At 31.7% G+C, this 24,005-nt stretch overlaps 1 protein-coding gene across 2 annotated transcripts in view; it reads right to left on the bottom strand.

Moving 5' to 3' along the window:
* The window catches only part of LOC119085749 (homeotic protein antennapedia-like), a 129,182-nt gene that overhangs the window by 68,459 nt on the left and 36,718 nt on the right, over positions 1–24,005 (bottom strand). The gene's annotated exons all lie outside the window — the stretch shown is intronic.

Below are 24,005 nucleotides of genomic sequence, written 5' to 3'. Positions count from 1 at the left end.
AACGTACGAATATTAATTCATTTCATAAAATATTCCTCAATTTGCATCTGTATGTGACACAAATTCCACTCATGGAGTAGCTTCTATTCTTAACAAAAATTACCCGATTCTGTTTATCCGGAACCGTGGAAACTGGCCTGATTCAGGAGAAACAGGAGAAAAACTTAAACTGCCTTTTCGCTTTTCATTCAAAGAAGATAATAAACTTCAATTATTTGTCTTATCGTTGCTCAACTAACGACGACAATACATATGTTTGAGTCATTCGTCAAATGAATTCGTACCAAATTATACGAGAAAGACGTAACCGCACGTCGATATTTTCTGACTTTGTAGAGGTCCATAGTATTATTTATAAGTTTTCTTGTTGTAACTATGGAGATATGAGATGCTCAGCTCAGCTTGAAAATGTGGAAAGAGATCTATCAACGTCATGTAAAAAAAGCTGGATTACCTTAAACTAATCTTTCATCTGCTACCGACGACAAAGACACAAACAACAGATGAGCTCTAGCTAGTGTCTCTTATATATCAAAAAGTTTGTTAAACCCCGAGAAGTAAAAGATTTTTTCTCAATTCGCGGGGTAGTTAGAAGTAATAGATTAAATCTTATATACCGATACGGTAACCATGAACGTTTTTAAACAGTTCTAATCGAAAAACCCTTACAAGGTGCGATACTTTGATCTTCATAGCAACAAATCTCACTTAGATTTTTTTTTTAAATTCGTAAAATGTTTTTTGTCGGTTTCACCCTTTTGGCTTGTTGCTAAACGCGGCATAAATCTATCAATATTTACAGTGATACCTAATGCAGTCTTTATTCACATATAATACATATCCGACAACAAGATACAAAGTAAATGTTCACATATATAATACGCATCACATTCGTATTTATAGAGTCAATAATACAAAGAAATCACTGCGTGAAACATGTATTATAGTTGTTTTAATCAGATTTAAATAACGTGACACGATAATTTTCTTGTTATTTTTAACAATTTTTTTTTTCTCTGTTTCGAATTTTACGAAGCCGTGCTTTCGAAATGAAAAACAACATGACACGTGCTATAGAATCTAATAAAGTAAAATATGTATTTTTGTGTTTAATAAATCATTTTCCCCTTAAATTTAATAGATAATAATAAGGTGTTGCTCCTTATAAATATTTATAGACATATATACGATTCATAATACGAATAATTTATGAATTTTATATTTGCATAAACAGTCTGCATACAATGCTCCAATTTGACCAAAATTGTTAGCAAAAAATGAAATATTCTACTCCCATATAATTCGTACAGGCAAACTGAATTGATCCAATTGTAGGCTGGTGATTTGCGTTAGTAATTTGAAAATCAGATATCATCAGAAACCCAAACGTTGAGCAGCTGAACTGAAACGTATAAAGTGTTATTGCATGGATTTGGAAACCATTTTCATAGTTAATGAATCGTGCCAACAAAATTATTGATGTTATTGTCTACATCATGTTAAATCGCTAGCAGCAGCGGGATTATTATAATTTCGATGGCGCTTTTCTGAAGAACGTTTATGGTTACCATAAAGTTGAGCTTCTAGCATAAATTATATTTCATGATATAATACTTACTAAAACTTTGATCCATTAAAAGTTGAAATTAAATTCTAAAACGTAAAATTTTTCAACTTTCGTTAATAGTAGGGAAAAAATGCGACTCCACTCTTTTCAGCCGGTTTATAAATAATTATATTAATTATGGGGACAATGTTTTCTTTTCATTGTTTTTTCAAAGTTTTCGCCGAAACTGATACTTATTTTGTTTAACAAATTAATTAACGAAACGTCTTGTGCTTGACAAAAAAAAATCTATTACTTCATTAGCTATAACATTATTGACATTGCTGTTTCCAACAGATGACATATGAGATTTAAAAAAAATCGGCCTTGGTTTTACACATAATTATCATACTACATATGAGGCATATGAGGTATTCTGTGGTTCTACTTGTACATGGGAGATAGGAGATAGAAAATATATAAAAATTTTCTGTGAACGTAGCACTGTCTAATTTTGCATATTAAATCCCATTAAAACATTAAAATGTTCTGGGCTAATGCAGCCACCTTAGGTAACTCTCATAACCTGATTTATTTACATTATGCATACGACCAATTTGCTTCATTCATTAAATTTAGGGTGAAAACTAAAAATGTTATTGGTGTTCGGAAAGAAAATTCTTTACTTTAATTAACACTAAACACGTTCCGTCCCTCAACTTGCAACTCAGATTTGTGCCCATAAAACAAAACCTTTTAAAATGTCTCCATCTTTTTCTACCATTCCCCTAATTTATGGCCATTTTCCCTTAAGCATAACGGATGAAATTACGTTCAGTAAAAGTCCATCGGCATCGGCAATGGCAAACTATTTGAAAGAAGAAAGAAAAACACGAATTTCTACTATCGAACAACGGGACAACTATTTTCGATTGTATTTCTGGCAGCAAACGGATATCAAATTCTGTAATATTATCGAAAACAATGAGATGTAACGATCAAGGAATCTGTATTATTTCCCTGGTAATTGATCAAAATGAAGCTCAAGCCGAATGATATGTATATAAAACATGCATACACACACATGCATGTATTTCAGTTGCATAACGGATGGAATTTATAACATACCATTCGCCTAGACGTCCATTGAACTATTCAAAGAATTCAATCAAGTGTTTCAAACAATTTCAATTAGTTATTGTGTACCCCCCATTTTTCAGTTATCAATGTCGCACACATACTTTTTATGCTTTTACACGACAAGAGAAAAAAAATTAATTTTATAAAGTGATTCTTATTTCAAATTAAAATTCATAGGGTAGGTATGAGAAAGTGAGATATAATGGAGAAATGTGCTTCCATATCCATATATCCAACTAACATAACAAGTTCTTTTTATACAAAAAAAAAATTATATCCCTTACCCTTCTACCAGTTGACAGGCGTGGCTTGACAGAGGGTTGATGCATTTGATTTATGGCTTTAGAAATGGTATAGAGCCGAACTGAATCATATAGCACCATACCATCTATAAAACTAAAGCATATATAGAGCTTCATTTTATACACACATTCATTCATTCATTCCTTTTTTTTTGCGACTCCGGTTGAAGTTAAAATCTGCACGTATTCAGAATTTTTTTTCTATAAATTTTTTTTTGTTCATTCCGTACCATCATATCTATATGATTCGGATGTAAAGTACGTAACACAGTTTTGCAATATACATTTGGTCTGAGTACAATAATAGTTTTAAAAAAAATATATTTTTTTTTGTTGTGGAAATTTCGCACCACATGTATTATATATTCGTACTCATGTGTTTCATGTGTAAAATTCAGAGAGTAACAACGGTACAAAGAATGCATCATTCATTACTAACCGGCATTAAAAATTAAAAACGAAAGAAGAGAAAAAAAAATGAATAACGAAAATAAATCATTAATGGCGATGTGGTATGAATTGTACGCTATTAATAGATTTTTGATCAACTCAAATTGAACCATAAAATATTGGATTCTATTACAATAGAATATTGGCAATGTAAAATGGCATTCGTAAAAACGAAAATTTACCATTGTGTCGACTAGCATTTTGTTATTCGGTAATTAATGAGACATTATGCGTATCGTCGATAGATAAGTAATTCAATTTAATCCAAAACTATACAATTACAATCCGCATAGCGCACGGTTCATTGGTTTTTGTTCGTCGCATCTTCTTTTTTTTGGAACGGTTGATACCCCCCGAATAAAGTTACCAGATGGATATTGTAGATTCAAAGAGTGCAGGGTTACTAAATCAAATTGAAATTAAAGGAATGTGAAAATTCGTAATAAGAACCATTCCAATGTTACACTCGTACAAACTAATCCTTATGTTATGCACGCAGATTTATTCGGTAGAAAGTTATTACCATGTAGGACTGACCAACTGTATAAACCCAATTAATTCTATTTGTTTGTTTGTTGATCAGCTTGCTTTCATTGCACTAATTTGGTAATTGGTGAATAAAGCTTATGGCAAGGCTCTTAAATGTTATTTATGGATGGAGTGGAGTCGTACTCTCATTTTTAAATCGTAAATTTTGTTTAATAGGATGGTGTATTGAAACACATTCATTTTTGGGTTTTATGTAGGAACTAACTGAGGCGCAAGATTTTTTGAACGAACTGCAATATTTATGAATTGCACAAAATCTGTTTGCACTAAATAACATTGAATGCATTGAAAAACAGTAATATGCATGAGAGTCCATGACAAATGTTCCATCGTTTGGTTTATCTACATGAGTTTTAAATTTTCGGTTAATTTTAACCTTAAGCGTAATCTACTACTTCTTATGTTCTTATCTTCACTCGATACAAAATCTATTACTTCATTAATTTTGACATAATTTGTGCTGTATAAAATGCCACAGGTCGGAGTTCATATTGCTCTCTTTATCATCATTGTTGCTAACAGATGACGAGCAGCTCTTTAAATGTGACGAAATATTTGTAACGAAACATAGAATACAACCCAAAATACGTTCGTCTCATCAATTTCTTTTATCTAAATCAACGAGAAAAGGGGCAATAAATTCTACCACCATTTTCATGTTCCTATGTATACATTTTCCTCGTCATTGTAATCACCACAATTTGACAGTGAACATAGTTAAAAAGAGATAGTGAAATCGGTGGCTTCATAAAAAAGAAGATAACTTTAAAAACAAGCACAGGACTGAAATCCTGTCTTCAACAGAAATGATTAGTTTCGAAATGATGGAACTGTTGTTGTAAAATTGCTTTTACCATCTCACTCAAATCAGAATACAGGATTTTTATACAGATATATGTGTTCGCATCATTGATTTCAATGCGATTGCGCTGCGCTAAAAGGCGATGTATATTTGTGATGGTTAAAATATATCATTTCTGAGTAGAAGGAAAATTCGAAGAATAAAACAAAAACGGATCAATTATGGTATCGTCAAAATATATGTTTTACAATCCCACTGTTTGCAGTGGTGTAACTATTTGATAAAGTATGTCGCACAGTACACTGTGTATATATGTGTGTGGCTGAATGTTTGTGTATCATTACAATAATTGGGAATGAAAAATGTCTGTCGTTTTGTTTATAATTAGAAGCTTTCAATTGAGTCTTTATTACAGGGCAGTAAATTTTGAAATCTTGTCAAACTAAGAATTGCAGATGAAAATGAACAGCAAATTTTCATTCGGACTGAAGAAATTCATTTTTAATCCCTTTTTTTGTTGAATATTTCGATTAACTCAGCCCTAAAAATAATTGTCTTAACACCATAGATGAAATCAGCTGGTGTTGGATACCAATCGAAAAATGTTTCTGTCAATTTTGTTGCTCCGATTTTGTTGATGTGTTATCATGCAATAATGATTTACTAATATTTACTAGCTCAAAAGTATGAGCTGACTAGTATTACAAAATTCAGGTAATAGTGGAAGCACATGAGATCGAACAAGTACAAATTAATCATCAATTTACCAGCTAAACCCTCTAAAAAAAGTTCGATGAATCTCCAAATATCTTTAAGTGTATATGAAACAGAATAATGCTCAATACATTAAATCTAAGTTTAAAAAAATCTTGACCCCTACTTTATCACCGCCCATGTAAAATCGGCTCGTTTGATTATATTTCACTAAAATAAAATATTCGAATCTAACCGTCAAACGATATTCAATCAAAATTTCTCACTTAAAACAAGACATAAAACAACTCAAATCACCAGCAACCAAACTGGGACTACATTGTCTCACTTTCCCAATTTTTTTTTAATGAGAACGAAACAATCCAATGCACAATTACGGACAATACTATTCGTCATAATAAACTTCCAGTATGGAACGCATAAAGTCATTGCTGTGCAATAAATAGAGATGTCTTTATTAACTGTCTTTAAGCACGCATTCCAATTATTCTTTTTCACTCACAGATTAAATTGATTGAATTTATTAAAAACTTATAAAACAACATTATCGGTAATACTAAATTATCATTCTTGTTGCGATTTAAGTGCCGTATAAGTAAATTCATATTATACATTGTGTGGCTATGTGCGAGAGGCTATGTTGAGCATTTTATTCAGAGAAACATCTCGTATACCATAGCATTTCATGTTGTCGGTGTGTTCCTCTTTGCTGGAATAGCGAATATGACGAAGAATTCATTAAGAAAATAATATGTATGTCTATATATGCTACGAATGAATGTAGATATTTATGTTGTTTGATTTTTACTTCGGCGTTACGATTCATTTTTTTTTGTATTCTCCTCTTCATCTTATAAGTGCTTTTATTTATATATATCAACAAATGTGAAATAGATATGTTTGTTACATGTCAAATTTATAAACCATTTCCCAATGTCTTTATTTGACTTTTATGCACATTGGTGTAGTATATATATCTCCTCCTCAAATGGTGTACCACATAAATAAATAAAAGTGCAATAATTGATATGAAAAGGTCGTTTAATGTGAAGGTTTATATATATATATATATATATATATATATATATATATAAATCTGTACGAATACAAATAAAATCGAAACCAAAACAAGAGATGATACAGCAATTTATGTGAAATCGGCACATTTAAAACGTTAAAAAAAATTAACATTGATACCATCTGTGAAAATCGTGACTCGATTGCAAAGTGTATTTATGCACCTTTTCTATACTTTTATTTATATGTTAGTTTCGTATTGATTTTGATTCGACTCTATCTGCATTAACATTATATTTGCAGGGATATTGGTCAGATAATAAATAAAATAAATTTAATATCGTGTAGCTGACTCAATTGATATGTATTATTATTTATTAGATCATCTTGACGTATTGTACGGGGATTATTTTTTTTTAATCTTTTCTTTTGTAGTTTCATATTAATGCTCGTATACAATATTGTTTAGCGCGAATGGTTTTTGAAAGAATACTTCATCAAGCCGCAATCACTACAAGAATTTCATGATTTATGATGCCCACTTAACGAAATCAACGGGCTAGAACTTGCAAAAATGTTACATTTTCATTGCCTCTGTCCCATAGAAAATCATGAAATACTGGCTGATTGCTTGTCTTGTTTAATGAATGCTAACTTAAGACATTAACAGTTTAATTTTTATGCCAATGCAAATTTAGAAAAAAAAAGAAAACGAAGCTATTGGCATTAGGGTTTATTTCAAATTTCAGCCGCCAAAAAATCAGACATTTTTCTATGCCGTAGGATACAAGGTATGGAGAAAATGTGGAAAATTTATGAAACCACATCCCACTATACTATAGTGACTATAGAGCGTCGCAATTTGTGAAGCGGCTTAACACATTTTTTTCTTAGTGTTAGGAATTCCACCCTACAACCAAACGACCACAATTGGGGTTGCGAACCCCCGAACATCCCACTCGACAACTCCATACATCCCTTGTTCGATTGTACAATTGTAGCTGAGGTTTTCTTCTCCATCTTTTCCATTCCAACTGTCCAGTGTTCACTTTGATCCAATCCGTTTCAATGGCAATCTTGATCATCGTTTTCTACGAGTGTTTCGAAGTCAGAATTCTCAACACTTAGAATCAAAGTCACTGAATTGATGGGACTGACAACAGGAATGAACCTTATGTCCTACCTTTTTAATGATAGCAAGAATTGACGAGACTATGTGATAACTGAACGAAACTGTAAATCCGAGTAAATCGAGTAAAGTGCTCCAAAATCTGAAGAGTTAAAACACTGAAGAGTTCAGAACCAAAATGAGTGGTTAAGGCGTTGAAGGCGCTTATCATCTGTCTGAATCTTATGTTGACATCCTGAGTGAAAAAGGATGGCTCTACCGTAGCGCAAGGCTTAATACCTTTGATTATTGTGAACCCCATTATGAGCAAACAACTTCCTGACGACAACCGGGAAGTTTACTTGAAGACAGTCCTTGTACAAGTCGTCTCAAAGGCCAAACTAATTTATCTCAACTGCTATATCAAAGGCTACATAAAATGTCAGAGAAATATGAAAACCGACAGAATTCTTTATTTTATGGGATATTTGTGGAATTGTGGATTAAATGTTCCGGTTAACAAATCCAGCAATAATCCAGTACAGAAGAATCTAGCTTCTCATTTGATAAGGAGAATATTTCATCCACGATTGGAATGCAAGATTACAAAATTATGTGTGGGCTTTCACAGCATCGTGAAAATCTAAATAATTTAACTGAAAAAACTCAATCACATGAAGACGTTAAGACCTTATTTAGCAGTAACATAAGATATTAGCAACTAGACCACCACATTGGCAACTATACAGATGAAGTAAAGTTTATTGAACGAAACCGTGAAAGTAATGTTCCAGATGGTGTCTTCATTTTTTAAATCAAAAATTTTTCTTTTTTCCGAACGACCCTTCGTCTATTAAAAATTATGTAACTGGTAGACAGAATGGTCTTTCGAAAAACGAATAAGTAGAGAAGCAATTTGCTAAGTGTATGACATTACAGGCCATTTCGTAAACGTTAATGGCCCGAAAATTCGATGAAAATTTAATTTAGCATCAAAGACTATAACAAACTCAACAACAAACGGTGCAGCGATACACTCAGATTATATGTATAATGTTGTTTTTTTCTCCCGACAATCCAAACTAGACAAAATAATAACATTAAAACTTAAGTCTTACCTCATTTACGTAAAACCTATGCAATGTTCACGGTGTGTATTTTAGTCGTTGTAAGTGGGATATACGTTTCAATTTGTTGTTACAATATCGCAAAAATATTTTACTTTCAGTCAGTGCATAAATAAACACCTTTTTCCGACGCGGCGGCATCTTGAAACGTTCGAACCGAAAATAACAAAAGATTAGCTTCTTTCAACTGCAGCGAATAATAAAAATTATTAATATTTTTCCGTGACACATCATTAAAATTTTTTTGTGTGGATAATAATTGGCGTAACCGTCTATTTATGTTCGTGTGAGATGTGTGATTGAACAGGAAATCAATGGGAAACTTATGATTGGATATCACTAATCAGTAAACGTAATACGAATACACACTAAAACAATTGCTTCATAGTTTTTTGTTTTTGTTTTTAAAGTTTTTTTTTGTGTTTCTGTTTTTTGTACTGTGAAAAAGTCTTTTTTTATATTTTTTTGATTTTTATTTTATTTTCTCTTCCTTTTTTTATTTGATTTTATTTACATCTATTTCATTGTACTCGTTTTATTAGTGAAACCACACGTCTATTAATAGATATTTCGATTTTTTGTATCAAAAATATATTTTTATTTATTTACACTAAATTATTTTTTTTATTTACTTTGTTATGTTTTACTGAAATATAAGTTCGATATTTATACACTTCGAAATTAAGAACCGAGTGTGTGTATTTTATATTTATTTTCTTGCGTTTTTTCCTTCTCTATATATATATATATTTACAGCTCCTTATTTCTTTTCTTTTTTTTTTTGATACGAAAAAGCCGAACTCAATAGCACAGCAAACTCAAAAGAACAAACTCAACGACAAGGAAAAACTACAGTGGCATAAAACAATTTTTTACACTTTAACCGAAAATGTTGTTTAATATCGAAGCGAAACAACCGAAACTTTATTGCGTTGTACTGAAAATAATGGATAATGTTTTTATGCTACACTTTAAAAATAGTTTACACCGACATCAATTTGTTAGTTTAAAAAAAATAAGTTAGGTCACTGCCTATAGACTCCGCACTGTTAATCCGGCCATCCAATGGATCATTTTAAGAATAACTAAACTAAACGTGGCTGGTTGTAAAATGTTGATACGAATATATGGTTTTCACAATCGGAGAAAATCTCATGTTTCGTACACAATTTATGTATTCGGGCATCGGTTTAGAGAGTTTGTTCTCTTGGAAAAACGGATGCTGCGCACATGGCATGATTGAAAAGAACTTGAAGAACCACACAGTCACACAAAAATATAGCTATTTATTGTGAAAATTCATCATCTTCAGTGAGACGTATTATATCGTATAATATCGCTACGCTACACATAGTCTTCATTTTACGAATATGTAAAAGTCTTCTTATAACATCACACATAATATAATAATAATATAATCTATATAATGGGTTAGGGTGATCTGGCTGCCTGTGTTTTTTTTTTGTTGTTGTTGCTGCTGCTGTAGCTATATATCATATATTTCACAATATCACTGTGTCTCATGAATGAACATGAATATACATACGAAAAAAAACTTACAATAAATTTGATTGTTGAGGGTGCTGAAGATATACGATTTTTCGATTTCAAATGTATCATTATCAGAATGTTTAAGAACGATGAAGAGCTCATTCTCATTCATTTTTAGATTTTTTTTGACATCGTGTGGGTTTTGCATGTGTGTATGAAATGATGGACTGACGTTATAGATGCTAACAATTGCGAAAAAAAAACAAAAATATGAACGAAAAACAACAGAAAAAAATATTATTTCAAAATCATAAATTATTATTGGATTCAACTGTTGAGAGTTTGCTTTTCACAACGTGCGAAAGAGACGTAAGAATAAAATATTTGTTCCGACATTCGTTTCGATTTTTATTTATTTATTTTTTGGATTCTGAGCCAAACGATTGCTTTGGGCACGTTTTGAATGTAAAGGTAGAAATTGCTGACGCTAACTTGAGTCGCTAGATTGAAGAAGAAAGGTTACTGGAATAAATTAGTATGTAAAAAAGCCTAAACAATTTAGAGTAGTGCCAAGAAAATGGAAGCAGCGACGATTGAATTGGTTCATTGCTATTACTTCAGGTAGTAATTCTATAAGATTCGCCTGGCAGGCCCAGCGAACCAATTGATCCTGCCATTCATCAATGACATGGAATGTGTAATTTAGCAGTATCAGTCGCAATGATTTTTCAGAATTTGTTTATTATTCAGTTCTTTAACTCGAGAAAAACAAATTTCTTGGAATGAATTTTCTCTGAATGATGTGAACCCATCCATGCTTGGGAGGTAAGTTCGACAAAATATAAAGCTCAGAATGCGAACGATTTCGGGGTAAAGATAAATTGTTTTCGTTTCATGACCGATTAAAGAACTATAATTTTAGAAGACAATAATCCACCTGATTTGTAGCGAACACAAAATTTATGTTCGAACTGATAATTTACAACATTTTCAGCTCATCCTACTAATTTTTCATTTGTTCTTTGAATGTTAAGCGATGAACATAAATTAAGTTTAAAATGTCTCTATCAAAAATAAGTAGGAGTATTTTTGTTGTTGTTGTTGTTGTTCTGTTTTTTTAAGTATAGCAAACTAAAAACAAAAAAAATGAAATAAAATCAAACAAAGAGAAAAAAAACCTATTATGAAAATGGAAAAAGTTATAAATTGGATGGATTTCTCTATATAATACGCTGTATTTTTAGCTGAAACGAACCTAACCAAAGTGAGTTCAGAAATATAATCAATCCATTTCCATACCCTTATATTTATTATGAATGTCATGCTGGATACGAAAAAGGAAAACGAGAAAAAAAACAACAAAACAAAAATTCGGTAAACAAAGCCATCACACAATATCATCTATGGAGAGGAAAATATTTTCGTTCAAAGCCATTAATCAATACTCTGCCTCCGGTTGCTAAAAGGGATGAAAATAATTCCCCACCTCAAGTAAAAAATGAAATAGACGGCATTCGCAATTGAATAGAAAGAGCAGGAAAATAATTTGACCATACTCACTCAACAGTGCAATAATTAAATATGGGGTGCTTTGAGATTTTATACTGTACTTCGTGTGCGTGTTATACATTCCTTTTCCTACCTCCATGAACATATAATTTTCCAAACGGATATGCGATTGCGGAAAAATGGAAATGGAAAGTGGCAAAATATTTTTTTTTCCTCCTAAAATGCAACAAACGTCTGATGTGATTTATGCTCATACGATATGATATCATTTTTTTTGGAAATGGTCATATGGTGGCAATTTTTTTTAGCACTAAATTACGTTTCCTGTTGATATCTTGTTTGGTAATGATCGTTGATAGTAAGTGCCTCAAGCTAAAATTGCGTTTGTAGTTACTATCAATGAATTAATCTATAAACTAATAAAAATAACTATTGAATTATAAACGAAAAATAAGTTAGAAACTCGTTATATTAATGGCGATCGATTTATCGCTCATTTTGCGCATTTAGCTGAAAACTAAGATATTTCTTGGTTCAATATAAAGATTTGGAAAGAGAAAAAAAAATCTGAATACCTTGTGCTCGTAACCCTTAGTAGTCTGATAAAACTTAAAATTTTAAATTTTACAAATCTTAAATTATCCAAAATTCTTTTAAAAATATCCTGAAAATTCTTTAAAAGTCCTTAAATTTGAGTATATTTTAAGAATTTGTTAGAATTTAATTCTAGAAATTCTTATTACACCTACAAATTCTGTTTAAGAGATCCGAATAATGAGCCTAAGAGGACCTCTAGGACCTCTAGGTATACAACTAAACTTCGGTTTTAATTTAAAGTCAAGTATACAACCAGTCGGTGAAATGAAATGACAGATCTGTCAAAATTTTCAGATCGTAATGTATGAGAGTTTCATTTCACCGACTGGTTACATACATGACTTAATAAGAAAAAGTAGAAAAAATAGCCTTGAACACACTAAACAGTGCTTTGGTAAAAAATCCTTTTACTTAAAAGCTTGTAAGTCTGACAGTTATCGACAGCAAAGACATAAATAACTAATTACAGCCGTTTAGCATGAAGTTATATACCAAAATGTCAGCGATTCGTTTATCGTTTGCAAAAGATTAAAAGATTAAAGAGTCTTCAATTTCAAAAATTAGTCTAAATTATCTACATTGTTAGTTTTTTCTGTGGTAACACCAATCAACTGACTTTTGCCTGTCTACAAGAACAACCAGACTATATCACCAAAATTGTTGAATAAATTGAAAATATTACAAGCGATTCAATACAAATTACTTCCTAACGAATCATTTTATTTGAAACAGTTCTAAATGTTTGTGCATTTTAGCATCATTGCCTGCTCAACGTATCTGTCGTTTTAAGAGTCTGGTTGTTATTTAACCATTCCAATCAAGTATTCTCAACTTACCACATATAAAAACTCAAACACTCATAAAATCCATTATAATGTCTAGTCTAGCCTTAATAAAATTATATCATCGTTGTAATCTAATAAAAGCTATAAAACGCAATATACAAACACAGTGTGTTGTATACGCGGAGAAAATAAAATATTGAAATACACTACGCTTTGCGGAAGTTACTGAATTGAAAATTGTGCTCAGTAATAAAACACAAAGTATAAAATAGATCATAAAAATAACCGTAATCGTTATTAGAACTCATTCACATTCTGGGTAATTGATATTAAATTTAAATTTTTTTTAAAAACAAGGTGGTAACAGTGATGTAACATGGTAAAATATTCATTTCGAATATGGGGTGAATGAATTGGATTGCAGGTGGAAAAAAAGCGAGAACAAAGTGATAATAAAATTTTATTTCATTATAGCATTGTTGTGCGACTCTGGTGTACTGGGCCGTATATATATGGAAGGTCGTTTTTAAAAAGTGTAATAAAATGCATCGCAACAATAAATCAAATAGCATCGTTTGGAATATACAACGGAACATTAATACTGAATTTTTACTCATGTATAAGACTGTTTAATAGTAAAATTGGTTTTGTTAAATGTCTGCATAAAATAATGATTGACTCTTGCCGTTTCAATTGTTAATATCGCTAATTTTCATCGTGAACTTTAAATGTTTATCAGCCAGACAGACTATGCAAACGGATGGATTACATGTGGACAGTCAGCGCTACCCGTACGATTATTTTGAAAAGGTTTATGTTTGAATAGTATAGTAAGTCTAATGGACCTCTTAGAAGTGGCTAATGTATGTTGAAACAAATGAAGTAAAAAATTTCGTACTTTCAACAAATGAAGTAACAGATTTAATTATGTTACACAGCTTTATGTTTCTAAGAAATTAATCGTCACATAGGTCTCTTACACCTTGCTGTCAACATTATAAAATAATTTTATTAAATTTAGTTGACGAATGAAAGTTAGGCCAATCATCGATCAGTAGCTATTAAATTATAAACTCATCCCTAAGACCGTCTTAAAAGAATTCTATTGCAACCAATTTAATGACTAAACAACGCACCATTAAATTAAACGATTAAACTGCACAGTATTTCGCTTGCATCCATTATGGATGATCCATATGAAAAACCATCATTCTAATTTACATCATGCGATCGAGATAAGAGTACACCCGTATGAATTTTTTATGCAAAATAAAGAAAAAATATGAAAATTGTATATATGTTGAAGCCTTAGGCATCGTTCATTCTCTTCTTTATTTATTTCTTCTTTAAAAAAAAATATTTTTAGACAAGCATTGATGTGCTCAACTTTAGTAATTTCACAACGTTTTGCATGTAATCTTGTTAAGACTTTATCAGATCAGAAAAAATACGACGACTCCATGCATTCTATTCTATAATGGTACATTAGCAACACGGGCCAAATTACAGCCGTTTTTAAAAGTAATTGTCGGAATGCTGGTAAATATTTATTAGCAATAGAGACTTTGACTAGGAGTTTTCCCTAGTTTTGACTTGCGTGCGCGGATTTGTTTAACGAACTTTTTAGTACACATGTAGGACGGATGTAGGACGGATAGTTTCTTCAAAGCACTGGGATCTAATAAAGATTTCGATGAAGTATACCACGAACGACCCTTTTATATTTTATTGGGATATAAGATCAGAGATCCGATACAAATCTTTAATGTCTGGACTAGACTACGACCAACAAAACTGTAACAGTAATTTTTAATATAGAAATAGTTATTTTTATACAATATCTGTATGACAGAAAGTCTGGTTTGGAAATTCGACATAAAACCAAGTGCTCAACAACTCACCGCTTCTTCAGGAAGTAGTCGTTTTTTTCTCGCCGTTTCTTAAAAGTGAGCCATTAGCTGTTACCTTTCATTTCTTATATAGCAAAATGTATGCTAAAGGTTATGAAGTAAAAGACCTTGTATTAAACAGTATTCAATACATTCAACAAAATAAGTAACAGATTTACTAATTGTATCTCGATTCATTGTCGATGTTTGCTAGAGGTTATTAGCGTAAATTCCACTTGAATGATGGACTGATGGAGTATTCATAATGTGGTGTAACGAGTGCAATTTTGATAAGATATTGATTGTAAACATTATGATCGTAATTTAGCGGCGATCTGGTCTTGCCTATTAAAAACGAATACTAAAGTTCGCTGGCCATATGTGTTCCATTTCCCGAGTATCAAATAGGTCAGAGTGCACCAGGATTGTACTTCAAGCCTGATTCATTCAGTCAAAATAAAATTACTGAATTTACATTTTCACTCTAGAGCATCCAACCGAATATCTGTGCCTATTTCATGTAGGAAATACCAAACTAATCAAAAACTAAATTTCTATAATTTTGTGCAATTCAAGCGATTCATGTGTAAAATATCCGTGCTCTGCCGTGTCCATTTAAATGTCTAATATCACCTTCATTATTTCCCCATGAAAACCGAATTTATTACGATAATTTTCAATGTTAGTAGGTGAAATAATAAAACGACGAATCAATTCGAAATGAAAAACAGTATAAAATGAATAATGGCCGCTCCCCTATAATAATTCTTCCATTGCCATTTTTTTTGTTATTTGATATATCGTTCTAACATTGTCACACCAAAGACGGATTCCCGGTGTCTCGCTTACACCTAATAGAATCGCCAAAAAATACTTTATTTGAAATAAAATACAAAATTCAACTTACAACACAATGCAAAACTTTCTGTATTCTGATTCCATAACTATTCATGAGACGATATTCCAGATCCAGTCTTTCGGTAGTAATATACCTATGGATATGGATCGAGTTTTTTTTTCGTGTGCTATATATATATCGTATAGACATGCTTATAAATGTACGCATATATATAACATTGTTGGTAATACTTTGTGTGTGTTTTACACACATTAGTGTTATCTCATTTACGCATGGAGGGAAAATTTTTATGAATCAACACCGTGGATATAATAAATATACTCTGTGTTTGTTGTAATGGGAATGCCTGAGTTTGATTTCAGATTCGGTGATAAGAAAATTTTTCATTTTTTTCGTATTTTTGTCAGCATGAGTGATTTATAACATTGGAATTGTGTTCAGGTTCATGGAATTTTCTTATAGAATTTGCGTGGAAATTAAATTGAATTAATCATTTCAATCAAATATTGAATGCGTTCTAGGTTATATTTCGTAGAGAAAAGTTTACCATACTTGTGATAATGGTGTGTTGTTTGAACAATGAAGGTATAATGATTTCTCCGATCCTTATCAGATAAATTGCAATAATTTTTTGTAAGAAGAAATCGGATTTTCTTTTTCGTATGGAAGAGAGAAAATCAATAGATGCTATTTGATGACACATTTGCGGGAACATTAATTTTGGTTTATTGAAAAGAGCAGCAGAGATCTAGTTATTGTTTTCTCAATGTAGCTTTTTTGAGCATATACTTTACATATTGTGCACTCGTTGGCAGAACGGGAAGTAAATTATTTTTACATGGTTCGGCACTGAAAACCTCTAATTTTGTCAATGAAGCACAAAATATTGTACGTAACTCGGACGAAGAATAAAAAATCATATTTTCGTTCGTTATTGACCTCGGCTTCGCCACGGATCGACAAACTTCACGAGAAACCTCGACTTTTCCACATTTATGTCCTTGTGATGTAATAGATCGCTAAAAAAGCCGCCTCTAAGCATAAGTTGAGAACAACGTTTTGTTTATACTGGATCGGAAATGAGCGACGCAGTCGTGATATTTCGACACTAGATAAACAAATATTTATTTCGATATCCGTTATTTGTCACTGTACTGGACGAGAAAGAGATTATCAAAAATGTCTATATTGTGCATAATTTCTTTATGTACGACCTGCAATCACAGACCTGCATATTGGCAGTATTATTTTATGGAATCTTTTCTTTCAAATTCGTTTTATTGTCATTCCTAGTTTAAATTATGTAATCAACACCAAAGAAATGATAACAGATGGCGCTGCGCTGGTCCAGCCAGTGAAGCGATAGCAACGCTCTCTATTATCATTTCTCTGATCAACACTCGTCCTTGTATTCACAATCTATTACTTCTTTGGATTCAGGAAGTTTCAACGTAATGAACACTAAATCTTTGACGTCCTTTGTTAAAACGTACATTTATTATATAGCGCCACATCGGCTAGTGCTCACAGTTTATTTTTTTTCATGAATGTTGGTAACAGATGCCATAAAGTACCGACGTAATGGTTATACTCGCTGAGTCTTGATCATTTTTACGTTTCCAATAAACCTCATTATGCATTTGTGTCAACATCACTATAAAAAGCAGTATTAATTCAATATACTCCACATTGCGAACCGGAAGTTTTAGCTTAGCATTCTCCGAAGAACATAAATTCCACTCACTATACAATACTTCGGGAAAAAAGGTCATAAGACCAGACGTCACGTAAACTCGTTGAAATTCCTTGTTAAATGAGATAAAGAGGACATGTCTATCTGCAGAACGATCATTGGAATCAGATATATCCGAAAAAATATTGAAACATAACTATATTATGCGTCAGAGAAACAGTCAAACGATGGCAATAAGGCAGAAAAAAAAACCACATCGCGCGCATATATAAAAAAGACGTTTTCAAAGCATATTCATCCTTTGCAGTCTCATTAAACCTCGTAACTTTTTGATTTTATCATTTTGTAATCGATTCAGTTTTCGTATCAATGAAATTTAACCACCCAAGTATGTCCGATGTCCATGTGTGTAGTGTGTAGTCGTGCTTAGGTTCATGTTCTTTTATTTTTACATCTCCACATAACTTTCGCATAGATATGTACGGTTTATACATACAAATGAAATGGCCATAAAACTGGTTTTATAATACTAATGAAGTGGTTGTACGCAAGTATCTTGTTAAATATTTGCATATCATTGCAAATTAGCTTTTTATTTTGTTTAATATCTTTATATTTTATTTACTTTACTTATTCTACAATATTTTTTACTTTTTTTCTGTTTTTTTATTTTATTTTTATTTTTTGTTTTGATTGCATGGCTTTTTGGTGCAATGTGAACAAACATTATGCGATCACGACTACGAATCGACTCAAGGAGTTGGAAATTATTTTAATTATGTTGTTATGTTGGTCACAAATGTATACATTTATATATCGATACAATATATAACATACATATTGATATGGCTGTGGTTAAAGCAATTATGTTTAAACACGCTAAAAATGTCATGAAATTTTTGTCGTATTGTATAAAACGCAGGAACAGCGAAAATAACAACATGCTAACACATTCAACAAGAAAATGTCATTTCTAGAAACTGGTTACGAATTTGTTATTAGATATTAGCAATGAAAATTACGATTGGTGTGCTAGAACTGTTACATTTGAGTGAAGGCAATCAGCTTGCTGAATTATCTGAATATTCGGTCAGTTGTAAAATGTGTCCAAACAAAAAGTGTAAAGATGAATAGGTGCAGCTTCCATTCTATTCAATGAATCAGCGAAGCTGCTATTCTATATACAACCAGGAGCGTTGGAAACCGACATGAAATAACTTGGATAAATGGACAGAGACGTTTTGGGCAGCCGGGGATGAATATTTTGATACTTAGAAAAGCGCTTTGCTTAATTATTTTATTCTCTATGTCAAAGCAGCTGGGACTGTGAAATTTATAAATTTATTTATTTCATAAAATTTATAATTTAGCTGTGATCCCCCTGGGTCGATGTTAGAACATATTTAACAAATGGCATCATTTTTTTTAAACGATCCTTTAACAGTCGGCTATGTCACCTGTTGTCCACAGCAACGACAAAACTAATAGATGAACTCTAGCTAAGGAGTCTTTTTTAATAAAAATTTTACGTTTAAACTAATGAAGTACAAGATTTTGAATCAATCTGTTTAAAATTCTTCGGTCAAAGTAAGTAATAGATTTCGCTTATTATGTTATACATGTAGTAACGATATGATTGGTGTCTTTGAAAGTTTGCGACTTCCGCAGGATCAATAACAAACATTAATCTTTTCGAAAGAAAGAAAGAAAAAAATGCATTGTCATGATTAACTGCTCTTAGACGTTTCATATACACACGGTAGCCATGATAATTTTCCATTTTGTCCCGTTGAAACCCACTATGACTTAATTAAAATTAGTCCACTCTCTGAAACATGCAAATCAAAATAGTCTTGCTAAAAAAGAACAAAAGCGAAGCACGAAAATGGCAAATGAATTTTCATTAAAATATCTGAACGACGTATAAAAAGCCGCTGCCATTCCGGGGCCACCTGTAGCCACATTTGTAGTATTAATTCTCTTTTTCTTCCAAAAAAATCCCCATAGTGACCAGACCATATCGTAGCATCGTGGCAGCGAATATCTTCGATCATTTATTTGTATAAAGTCGTACAAGTCTTCATGTTTAAATTGCACTAATTGCTGCTTAAAAATTGCTTATTTTCATACTGAAATTTTATGTAAATATTGGGACTATAATTCGCTGTGCAAATAAAGCGCACAACATGACTCTTGGCAATGATAATTTCTTTTTTTTAACCATAATGCATCCATCATTTCGATATTTCAATAAAAATAATTCAGCGACTGATATATGCACACGGGAAAAGTATTTTTTGTGTATGTGCTATCTGTTTGAATACATTTAATGTGACTCGCGCATACAAGATTTGTAATATCTCTGAATTAATGTAACATTCCAGAAAACATACATTCGAACTAAATTCACACATAAATGTATTCTGCTCTAGTAAAACGGTGCCACACAACGATTCGCATTTCAGAAGATGGGGCATAATACTATCCAACGAACTGTTTCATGCAAAGAACGAAAAATCGGAGGAATCGAAAAAAAAAGAATCCGAAAACCTGCTGAAAGAGTATACAGAGGAGATGATAAAGTACATGCGAGTCTTCTTTTTTCTTCTTTATTTTATTTATCTTAGGAATATCATATTAGTGACGATTATAGTGTTATTTTGTGTAGTTGGTTTTCTGATGCGCTAAATTAATTTAAATTAATTTCATGCTATTAAACATGAGTACTTCCAATGAAAAATTTAATGCTTCCCGAGTAGCAACAGTAAATATAAATCTTTGAAGGTAGAATTGTTTCATCGTCTGGCTTTTATGAATGATTTCACATTTACCTTTTTCGTTTAATGACTTTCGTCTACGATTATTTCTTCTTCATTTTAGTGGATCAAAGTTACTAGAGCAGTCGATCACTATTTCAGAGTCACGACACTGCGAGTTTTACGATCAAGGTATTTATGTGCTGCTTTTGTGTTAATCGGGCAGTAAGTAATGTAAAAAAGATCAATGAACTTTCAGTCAGTTATCTGTATTCTGAGAGACACACATTGACATTGAGTTTTTTTTTAGAAAGTCAGAAAAGATAAGACCCTGCTGTCAGTGAAATCTGACCCAGGTGAATATTTCCTTTCTCAGGCCAATTTCTCAGATGTTTTTTATGTATTGAAATTAATTTTTTGCTGAACTTTCCTGGTATAATTTTGTAGAAACAGCTAAACGTCTGTTATAAATTCTGACGACAATAATAATCAATGAGCTCTGCCTGGAAATGTCTTATTTAGCAAAATGTATGAAAAGATATCGAAGTGGCATATTTCGCTTGAAACGCAATTGAAGTACAAGATTTAATGAAATATTTAAAGAAAATCATTCCGTTCTTTCGAAAGAGAACAATGAAAATGAAAGTTCATAACTCTTTATCCATGGTTAACGAGTGCAATTGTCCAATTTTAATACGTATGATATGTACATGGTTCATGCTCATAAAATGTATAAAATTTTGACAACAATTTAAACAGTCGAAGGGTTGGAAGTTTGTAATACTTAAAAGTCGAGTTAAGAGGCACTACCAGTAGCCGGTAGATTTATTGTCCTAGCTCTCTCTACAACAATATTTCGCAAAATTAAAGTTCTTATTTTTCCCTTGTCTCGCCGTTTACAAATTACTTCTGTACGCAAAAGAAATATGAAAGGTATAACTAACGACGCGAAAACTTATAGCGGTGCAACAGGTGACTGAAAATGTAATAAAATAAATTGTTAGTGTTGCCGGAGATATTGAGCGGGTAGCTGGCCTTACTAAAGAAAGAAAAATGATCGTGTTCCCACGATATGGTACTTTTTTTTTTTGAATCTTTGCAAATTTTCGTGATTTTTGCGGAGTAAAAATATGGATAACTCAGTAAAGTGTAAAAGTTGTTAGTCTGCCAAGTAATAGATTCCTTAAAGATAGACTTTCGAATGGGGACTGAAAAAAGATGAGAATGTGAAAATAAAGCCGTAAACACAAGAGATGGTGCTGTTTATGGCATGAACGCAATTGCACAACAGATGATTGTGAAAAAGTTTTTAATTATTTTAAGAAACTATCGGTTCCTTGTTCTAAACACTAAACCGAATGGAAAGAAAGAACCGAAAGTGGTGACAGATAAACAACTCATTTGCATTGAATGAACGCCCCCTTAAGATCTAGAAGTTGCCGAAAACTGATTAGTTGTCTTACTTTGTGTAGCCTCCTCTTTTTTGGTTAAAAATAATTGTTCTTACAGCTTCAAAAACACTTTACTCTAAGTTTACAATGCTAAAATTACATCGTAATTATTGTAATGAAAAGTGGTTGGATCTCATGGGACAAGCAAAAATTCACTAAATTTGGAATTTTTTAGTGAAATTTAGTGAAAAATGTCTTTAAATGTTCATAATTTACTGATACATTAAAAGGTACCAATTACAATGTGCTTACCCCACGAACATAATTCCAAGACTTCCAAGTTATTATAGTGAAAAGAATTTACAAAAAATTTATCAATGAAAATGGAAACAAAACGATGAACTGTGTGTGTGTCACAAAAAAAATGAAACTGAAATATATAAATGAATATAACTTCTAAAAAATCATTGAAGTCGAAGAATCGACAGCTCTCCTTCTTTCTACATATTGTTTAATTGTAACAATGTTTGATTGTCAGTTTCATTCGTACATCTGATACGTTGAAGAGATACAATTTCTTCGATTATTATCTCAACACTCGCAAGTAAAAGAAGTAAATAGAACAATTTTTTTTCTTGGGTAGAATAAAATAAACAGCTTTAAAAATACAATATTGAAATTCATACATAAACTTTCCCTTTATAAATGGTCTGAATACGCTCCAAACATTTCTTTAAAGCAAACCAAATATATACGTATGTATGTAGATCTATATTCATGTAATCGAGCGTTTGTAGATTCACATTACTGCATTCAAAACCAGAAGAAAAACTTTCTAACATTTTATTATACCATCACTTAAAAATGAACTACACCCTCCTGTTGTGTTTATTATTTTACACTTTATTTCGTTTTTTTTCTTCTTCTTGAATTTTTAAAGAAATATTTTTTTAAGGCAGCCTTGGTAATTTCTGTTTTTATACCTGTGAATAACTTTCTCTAAAAAATAGAGAAATAACAAAATAAATATAGCACATTTTTCATTAGTTTTTTTTTCCGTCGTTTGTCGAAAATTCTGTTATTTTTGGCTGAAAATAGTTCGTCGTTTTTTTTCCTTCTTCCTCTGAATGGTATATGACTCTCTGCTTATTACATTTATATATATACTAACGTTGTCATATATGGGTTTTTTCGTTAATATATGCGACAATTAATGGACCGCCATAAAATAATTATTTTTCTGTTCCAACAGTGAATGACCAGTGTGTGGCGAAAAAAACAAAGACTAGCATGACCACTGAATTTATGAGAACATAAATGGAAAGTATTCGGTACCAGGAACCTATTATGTGTTATTATTACGCAAACGTTGAAAACAAGGATAATTTTCTTTCAGTTTATACTGTTTGACACCACACCATACGAATGGTAATAGCTTTTTAGTTAAGTGAAATTGATTACTTTGTTCATATTTTCCGTATGTGTATGAGTGTGGAGGACCTTCACCTTCAACAAAAAACTCAAATATTAATACGCTCAAGACACATCTGTTATCGACAACGACGACAAAAAATACGACAAGGTTAAGCCATGTTGTCTTTTATATTGAAAATTGTTTGATAAAAATAATGAAGTAAAAGATTTCGAATCAAAAAAATTTAGCAGATTTAATGACTAAATCGAATACCGTCTACAAAAGCTTAAATTTATTGATGCAGAATGACCTTAGCGAAACAAGTACGAAATACACACTTAAGAGTGATATCGTCAAAACATCGAACAAAATCAGACACTTTGGGACAAGGGGTCACGGATATTATTGAGTTATATCTCATTCAATTCGTTGAACTATTACGAGTGAAACGTAGTACTACGTTTGGTGAAATTGATTTTTTTGCAAACGATCGAGGTCATGAAGTAAGGGTCTGCCAAAAGAGCCACAAAATCATTTTCTTGCGATTAGTCGAAGGAAACAATTTTGAGAAAAAACTTTGTTAGCTAGGCGTTGAAGAGACGCGCATTTTGAGTATACACACCACCAGGTCCATGTTGATTCTGTAAATTTATTTGAAAAATCTTTTCTGATCAAAATAAAAATTGTCCGTGAATCATTTCCTATTGAAATTTCACTGTATGATCATTTTTTGGTCTCCATCTGTGGTTTTTGGATTTACCAAAATTAATTCATCTATAGATGAACGTGGAAACATCATACCGCATTAAAAAATTGTGTGCCTACAATTTCCAACAAAAAACGGTTGGAGCTGAAGCAGTTCGAAC

Source organism: Bradysia coprophila, chromosome X (assembly GCF_014529535.1).
Source record: "Bradysia coprophila strain Holo2 chromosome X, BU_Bcop_v1, whole genome shotgun sequence".
Lineage (NCBI taxonomy): Eukaryota > Metazoa > Arthropoda > Insecta > Diptera > Sciaridae > Bradysia > Bradysia coprophila.
The sequence above is the reverse complement of the archived record's forward strand: the minus strand, read 5'-3'. Positions and strand labels throughout refer to the sequence as shown.